Raw genomic sequence first — 8,974 nt, 5'->3', positions numbered from 1 at the left:
GGTCACCTCTCATCCCCCGTCGCTCCAAGGAGAAGTGGCCGAGCTCATTTACTCTATTCTCATAAGGCATGATCCCCAATCCAGGCAACATCCTTGTTAAATCTTCTCTGCGCCCTCTCTATGCTCTCCACACCCGTCCTGTTGCACGGCGACCAGAACTGAGCACAGTTCTCCAAGAGGGGTCTGACCAGGGTCCTCTTAAAGTTGCAAAATTACCTCTCGGCTCCAAAACACAATCCCATGATTGACAAAGGCCAATGCACCGTATGCCTTCTTAATCACAGAGTCATCCTGCGTAGCAGCTTTGAGTGTCCTATGGACTCGAACCCAAGATCCCTCCGATCCTCCACACTGCCAAGAGTCTTCCCCATTAGTACTATACGGAGAGTAAGGGTTCTAGAACAGATCCCTGAGGTACACCTCTGGAGCCCGACTTCAATGCAGATTGTGATCCGTCTAGAACCACTCTTTGCTTTCTGTGGGAAAGTTAGTTCTGGATCCATAAAACAATGTTCCCTTGGATCCCATGCCTCCTTACTTTCTCAATAAGCCTTCCATGGGGTTCCTTATCAAATGCCTTGCTGAAATTCATATACACTACATCTATTGCTCTTCCTTCGTCAATGTGCTTAGTCACATCCTCAAAAAATGTGTATGGAACCAGACTAGATAGCAGAGGGATTGGAAAAGGTACAGAGGAGATTTACCAGGATGCTGCCTGGTTTAGAGAGTCTGGATTATGATCAGAGATTAGGGGAGCTAGGGCTTTACTCTTTGGAGAGATGGAGGATAAGAGGAGACATGATACAGGTGTAAAAGATATTAAGAGGAATAGACAGAGTGGACAGCCAGCGCCTCTTCTCCAGGTCACCACTGCTGAATACAAGAGGGCATAGCTTTAAGGTAAGTTGTGGGAAGTTCAAGGGGGATATTAGAGGCAGGTTTTTTATTGGTTGGTGTGGAATGCACTGCCTGAGTCAGTGGTGGAGGCAGATACTCTAGTGAAGTTTAAGAGACTACTAGACAGGTATATGGAGGAATTTAAAGTGGGGGGGGTTATATGGGAGGCAGGGTTTGTGCGTCGGCACAACATTGTGGGCCGAACGGCCTGTAATGTGCTGTACTATTCTATGTTCTATGTTCTTCTAAGACTACCCTTTCACCCGGTATTCTACATACCACAGGCTCTCTCTCTCTCACGAACAAGGGAGAAAGTGACATCTCGGTTTCCCAGCGAGAGGGGAGAATCAACAAAGCAGCTCGCCAATCTGTGGTGTTAAAAGTCTGTTGCGTCGTTTTGTTTTTTCCGAGCTCGGGTCCCAGGGTGCACAGCCAGCAGCCTGCTCGCTGCTGACGATCTTTCGTGTTCCTCGACCCAGCAGGCGGCGTCATCGGCCTGGAATCTGGCCGTCTCCAGAGCCAGGAAATTCCGGCACACCGAAGGCGCACTCGTCTTCTAGGCCGCACCCTTGGCATGTCGGGAAGCGGCCGGTCGTGAGGCCCCGCAAGGAATCAAAGTCAGCGTGTAACTCCAGGTCGGGGTCTTCTAAAGAAACTAGTCAAGGAAAAAAGAAAGAGATATCAGAGATATAAATAGAGCTGTTTCCGAAGATAGAAGCAAAGGAGTCGCCATTAGACGCATTCGTGTTCCTAAAAGTCAAAAAGAACGAATAGATGGAATGCAATTATAAACTAGCTAATTGCATAAAAGAAGGTAGCAAAACATTTCTTCCGAGTTATAAAGTAATAAAAGAGAGGCGAGAATATGTATGGTAGCATGGTGGCTGGGAAGATGTTGGAGTCGATTGTGCAGGATGTCGGTTCGGTTGACCTGGAGGCACATGATAAAATAGGCCGTAGTCAACGTGGTTTCCTCGAGGGAAAATCTTGCCTGAGAAATTTGTTGGGAATATTTGTAGAAATAGCAAACACGCTGGACAAGTGAGAGTCGGTGGGTTCCGTGCCCCTGGGTTTCAGAAGGCCGTTGGCAAGGAGCCACACGAGGCCGTTTAACAAGTTAAGAGACCCCAGTATTATAGGAAAGCTACAAGCATGGAAATTAGTACCGGCTACTCCTCATACGTTAACCCCTTAATTTCCGGAATTATCCGCATGAACCTACTGTGGACTGTCTCCAATGACAACACATCCCTTCTGAGACATGGGTCCCGAAACTGTTGACAATACACCACGTGCGACCTGACCAGTGTCTTACAAAAGCTCAGCATTATCTCCTTGCTGTTATATTCTATTCCCCTTGAAATAAATGCCAACATTGCATTTGCCTTCGTTATCACAGACACAACTTGTAAATTAATCTTCTGGCGTCTTGCACGAGGACTCCCAACTTCCTTTGCAATTCTGATGTTTGAGCTTTCTTCCAATTCACATAATAGTCTGCACCATTGCTCCTGTTACTATCAGACATTTCCAAGCACTACATTACATCTGACACTTTTATGCCCGTTCCTCCAAATTGTTTGTTTTCCTGCAATCGCATTGCTTCCTGAGCACTAGTTATCCCTCAACCTATCCTAGTAAACCCTGACACAAAACCATCAATTCCGATCGAAATCATTGACAAACAATGTCAAAAGTAGCGAGCCCAAAACAGACCCCTGAGGAACACTGGCAGCCAACCGGAAAAGACCACTTCAATTCCTGCCTGACAGACATTCCTCTAGCACGCCACTATCCTTCTTGCAAAGCCATAGGATTTTATCTTCTTCAGCAGCCTCATGTGTGACACCTTATCAAATGCCTTCTGAAATCTCCAAGTAAATGACATCCACTGCCTCTCGTTTGTCCATACTGTTTGTTACTTCCTCAAAGAACTCGAACAGGTTTGTCAGGCAAGATTTCCCTTCACAGAAACCATGCTGACTTTGACTTATTTTATAATTAGCCCACCAGCGCCATTTCAGTGGCCCAGTATCAACTTCCACCTCCTTTTAACTCTTTACGTCACTGAGCAAAAACACCTTTAGCATTATGCTTTACATTATTGGCTAGTCAGCCTTCGTGTTTCGTCTTTTCTCATCTTATGTCTTTTCAGTTGCCTTTTATTTGCTTTGGAAAAGTTCCCAATCATCCAACTTCCCACAGACCTATACACCCTTTCCTTGGCTTTTGTGCAGTCTTTCACTTCCTCTGTCAGCCACAGTTGCCTATCCCTGTCATTTCGGAGCATTTCCTTCTGTGGGAGATATCTATCCGGCAATTTTGAACTATTCTGTCTACCGTCATCCCCGACAGTGTCCCCCTCTAACCCTCCAGGGCAAGCTCCTCCCTGCCCTGTCAACAACACCCTTATATTTACAGATTTCCTTAATCTTTGAGGAATACTGTAGAACTGAGTGATCTAGGAATAATGGGGAATAGTTCCCTGAAGGTAGAGTGTCATGTGGATAGGGTGGTAATGAAAGCTTTTGGTATGCTGGCCTTATAAATCGCAGCATTGAGTATAGGAAATGGGATGTAATGTTACAATTCTACAAGGCATTGGTGTAAATTGGAATTTGGAGTAAGTTAGGTCTTTATTCTTTGGAGTGTAGAAGGTTGAGGGGGGTATTGATGAAGGTATTTAAAATTATGGGGGGTATAGATAGAGTTGACGTGGATAGGCTTTTTTCCATTGAGAATCGGGGAGATTCAAAGAAGACGACATCAGTTGAGAATTAAGGGACAAAAGTTTAGGAGTAACACGAGGGGCAACATCTTTACTCAGAGGGTGGTAACTGTGTGTAACGAGCTTCCAGTAGAAGAGTTAGAGGCAGGTTCTATATTTTCACATGAAGTAAAATTGGATAGGTATATGTACAGGAAAGGAATGCAGGTCGGTGGGAGTAGGTGAGAGTAAGCTTTCGTCACGGACTGGAAGGTCCGAGATGTCCTGTTTCCGTGCTGTGATTGTTGTCTGGATATATGGTTAAGTAAGTATTCATTGAGGGCCTCGCTCATTTCCACAGCCTCCAAGCACATCTTCCCACCTTTATCTCTAATCGGTCCTTTCTTCACTCCTGTCAACCTTTGGTTCTTCACATAATTGATGAATGCCTTGGGGTTTATATTTACCCTACTCGCCAAGGCCTTCTCATGCCCCTTGTTCCTCTCCTCAGCTCTTTCTTAATCTCCTTTCCAGCTACCCTATATTCCTCAATAGAGTCATCTGATTCTTGCTTCCTAAACCTCACGTGTGCTGCCTTCTTCCATCTGAGTAGATTCTCCAACTCAATTGTCACCTGTGGTTCCTTCACCCTACCATTCTTTATCTTCCTCACTGGGACAGGTTTATTCTTAACATCCTGCAAGAGATCTCTAAATATCGACCACATGTACATAGTACATTTCCCTTCAAAAGCATCATCCCAATTCACAGCCACAAGTCTGAGAATGTCTCAGACTTATTTATTTAAAGAACTGGCGTAAAACTGGCAGAAAGTTGGGAAGCAACTGTAAGAATTGCCTTGCATCATATTTTATATTCCATTGTGTCACGGAGTCTGCTGAAAACAGAAATGGTTAAACATAACATCATGCTATCTTTGCTCACATCTGCAGGTGGGCGATGACTGTCCAAGCGGTTGAACCTGATTTCAGCAGAAAGCCCGCACCCTGTTCTGAGAAATGCGTACGTGGGGGAACTTGGCCAACATACAGGGCCGCAGCTTGCACAGAGACAAGGAGCTCTGAGTTTCACAGAAACGCAACAGCTTTCCCACCACAGTCGTAAGGCTCACTGGTCTATACTTACATGGACTATCCCTACTAACTTTTTTGAACAAGGGGACAACATTTGCCTCCCTCCAATCCTCCGGGACCATTCCCGTGGACAACGAGGAAATAAAGATCCTAGCCAGAGGCTCAGCATTCTCATCCCTCGCCTCGTGGAGCAGCCTGGGGAATATTCTGTCAGGCTCCGGGGACTAATCCGTCCTAATGTATTTTAACAACTCCAACACCTCCTGTCCCTGAATATCAACATGCTCCAGAACATCAACCTCACTCATATTGTCCTCATCGTCATCAAGTTCCCTCTCAGTGGTGAATACCGAAGAGAAGTATTCATTGAGGACCTCGCTCACTTCCACATCCCCCAGGCACATCTTCCCACTTTTATTTCTAATCGTCCCTACCTTCACCTCTGTCATCCTTTTGTTCTTCACATAATTGAAGAATGCCTCGGGGTTTTCCTTTACCCTACTCGCCAAGGCCTTCTCATGCCCCCTTCTTGCTCTTCTCAGCCCCTTCTTAAACTCCTTTCTTGCTACCCTATATTCCTCAACAGACCCATCAGATCATTGCGTCCAAAAACGTATGCTGCCTTCGCCCACCTGACTAGATTTTTCACTTCATTTGTTCCTTCATGGTTCCTTCACCCGAACATTCTTTATCTTCCTCACCGGGACAAATTTATCCCTAACATTCTGCAAGAGATCCTTAAACATCGAACACATCTCCATAGTACTTTTCCCTGCAAAAACATCATCCCAATTCACACCCGCAAGTTTGTCGCTGGACAGTGGAAGCGGTGCACCGCGTTCTGGCCAATGTCAGCTGCAGACAACTTAGAGCCGCGGGTAAAAGCTGAGTGTCGGGTGTGATGAGACCTTGAAGCGCAGGTGTAACACCCCAATACATCCGAATAAAACAAGAGCCTTATAACCTTCAGCCGGTCTTACCCGTAGCCCTCTATTTTTTCTAAGCTCCATTTACAGACCCAAAAGTCTCTGAAAAGACACAGAGATGTGTCACCACCACCGCCACCTGCAGCCCATTTCACGCACTCCCCAATCTCTGAGTAAAAAACTTACCCCTGACAGCTCCGTTGTACCTACTCTCCAGCACCTTAAACCAGTCCTCGTGTGGCAGCCATTTCAGCCCTGGAAAAAAGCCTCTGACTATCCACACGATCAATGTCTCTCATCATCTTATACACTCCTATCAAGTCACCACTCATCCTCCATCACTCCAAGGAGTAAAAGCCAAGTTCACTCAACCTACTCTCATAATGTATGTATCCAAGATCCCAGCTCATCACCTTTGTTCCTGATGCTTCTTGCATTGAATTACACACACTTTACACCTTCTACCTTACTAACTTTATACCCTTTATTCTGCTTCTCTTTGCTCAAAGCCTCTCTATATGTTAGATCTGACTTTACACCGTGCACTATACTTGCAGTACTCGCAAGAACTTTATCCTCCTCCACCTCACTATCTGCTCTGACACTCTGGTTCTCCTCCCCCTGCAAATCTAGTTCAAGCCCGCTCCTGTGCCTCCTAAACTTTTCCACTATGCTTCTAGCATCGAACTATCCGCAGCCCAGTCGAACATCAGTCGAACTGTGCTCAACCATTTGACAAAGGGCTAAACAACATCTAGCTGCGACAGCTCTCCAGTATCAGTTCTGGCTCTCCGAATATCAACCCCATTCCACTCCGGTTTAAACCCCAAACCCCATCCCGTACACCACAAGCAAACGTTCCCACTAGGGTATTAGACCCCTTCCAGTTCATCGCAAACCATCCTGTCTACTCAGCTCTCAAATTGCCAGGGGCAGGGTCCCGTCACCGTTCGCTCTCACTCTCACTATCAGAAGAAAGGACACTGAATGACCGTGGTGTTTAGAAGGGAGAATGTCTCCGACTGATTTATTTGAAGAAATGGTTTAAGACTCGCCGAAAGTTGGGAAGCAACTGTAAGAATTGCCTTGCATCTTATTTTATATTCCATTGTGTCATGGAGTCTGCTGAAAACAGAAATGGTTAAACATATATTCATGCTATCTTTGCTCACATCTGCAGGTGGGCGGCGACTGTCCGGTTGAACCTGATTTCAGCAGAAAGGCCGCACCCTGTTCTGAGAAATGCGTACGTGGGGGAACCTGGCCAACATACAGGGCCGCCGCTTGCACAGAGACAAGGAGCTCTGAGTTTCACAGAAACGCAACCGGCAACGTTCTGCACTTAGGAAGATCTTCTGATTCGGAAACCCAGAGCAACACTCTGAAGAAACACAGAACATCACAAAACAGTAAACAGTCGACATTTCGGGCCGAGAGCTTTCATCAGGAATTAACCTTATTCCTAACCCACAACTCCTAAAACAGCCAAATATTCCTCGGCTCATTGTTTGAAATGAAGGGCGAAGGCCATTACTTGGAAGTATACCCACAGGGAAATCGAACATTGTTAATATTTTTCCAGCTTTTCATTTCCAACCAGACAACTGCCTGCGGGTTGTATCAGTGATCAAGAATTCATTAGCTCAGTGATAAACGTCTTCTCGCCATGCTGGTCTTTGTATCCCTGAGGTTGTGTTCACATGCTGGGATTTTTCCGCACATTATATCAAGATTAGGAACTGTTCTAGAATCAGAAATAAACGTTTCATGCGGGGGCTGTACAGCCCTTCCCTGCACGATTTTCAAAATATGTTACTTCAGGTGAATACATCGATATATATCTGTTTCTTTTATTCTGCTGGGGTAGATTGTAATTGTTTGGATCCCATCTCGGTGGCCGGTGGAAGTAAAGTTTTTTTCGATTATATTGAAGGTCCGGATTCTTGATAAACACCGGGGAAGAGAGTTATAAGACCGAACGACAGAGTAGCAGAATGAGGCTGTTTGGTCCATTGAGTCTGCTCCTCTAGTTCATCATGGCTGATTCAACATTTTTTTTGAGGCACAAACTCCTCCCTACTGCTCGCATCCCGTCAGTAAATTAGGATTAGTAAGTACTGGTCCTAGGAGAGTTGGCGTTGTGGATAATGATGTAGGTTTTCAAAGCTTGCAGGGAGATTTAGGCCAGTTAGACGAGTTGGCTGAAAGATGGCAGATGGAGTTTAATGCTGATAAGTGTGAGGTGCTACGTTTTGGTAGGAATAATCCAAATAGGACATATATGGTAAATGGTAGGGTATCGCGGAATTCTGTAGAACAGAGTGATCTAGGAATAATAGGGCATAGTTCCCTGAAGGTAGAATCTCATGTGGATAGGGTGGTGACGAAAGCTTTTGGTATGCTGGCCTTATAAATCGCAGCATTGAGTATAAGAATTCGGATGTAATGTTACAATTGTACAAGGCATTGGTGTAAGTTGGAATTTGGAGTAAGTTAGCTCTTTATTCTTTGGAGTGTAGAAGGTTGAGGGGGGTATTGATAAAGGTATTTAAAATTATGGGGGTATAGATAGAGTTGACGTGGATAGGCTTTTTTCCACTGAGAATCGGAGATTCAAAGAAGACGACATCAGTTGAGAATTAAGGGACAAAAGTTTAGGGGTAACACTAGGGGCAAGTTCTTTACTCAGAGAGTGGTAACTGTGTGTAACGTGCTTCGAGTAGAAGAGTTAGTGGCAGGTTCTATGTTATCACTTGAAGTAAAATTGGATTGGTATGTGGGCAGGAAAGGAATGGAAGGTTACTGGCTGAATGCAGGTCTGTGGGAGTAGGTGAGAGTAAGCTTTCGGCACGGACTGAAAGGTCCGAGATGGCCTGTTTCCGTGCTGTGATTGTTACCTGGATATATGGTTAAATAAGTATTCATTGAGGGCCTCGTTCACTTCCACAGCCTCCAAGCACATCTTCCCACCTTTATCTCGAATCGGTCCTTTCTTCACTCCTGTCAACCTTTGGTTCTTCACATAATTGAAGAATGCCTTGGTGTTTATATTTGCCCTACTCGCCAAGGGCTTCTCATGCCCCTTATTCCTCCCCTCAGCTCCTTCTTAAGCTCCTTTCCAGCTACCCTATATTCCTCAATAGAGTCATCTGATCCTTGATTCCTAAACCTCACGTATGCTGACTTCTTACATCTGAGTAGATTCTCCACCTCAATTGTCACCTGTGGTTCCTTCACCCTACCATTCGTTATCTTCCTCACTGGGACAGATTTATCCTTAACATCCTGCAAGAGATCTCTAATCATCGACCAGATGTCCATAGTACCTTTCCCCGCATATAAAAATC

This window comes from Hypanus sabinus, unplaced genomic scaffold (genome assembly GCF_030144855.1).
Source record: "Hypanus sabinus isolate sHypSab1 unplaced genomic scaffold, sHypSab1.hap1 scaffold_930, whole genome shotgun sequence".
NCBI lineage: Eukaryota > Metazoa > Chordata > Chondrichthyes > Myliobatiformes > Dasyatidae > Hypanus > Hypanus sabinus.
This window is presented reverse-complemented; position numbering follows the sequence as displayed.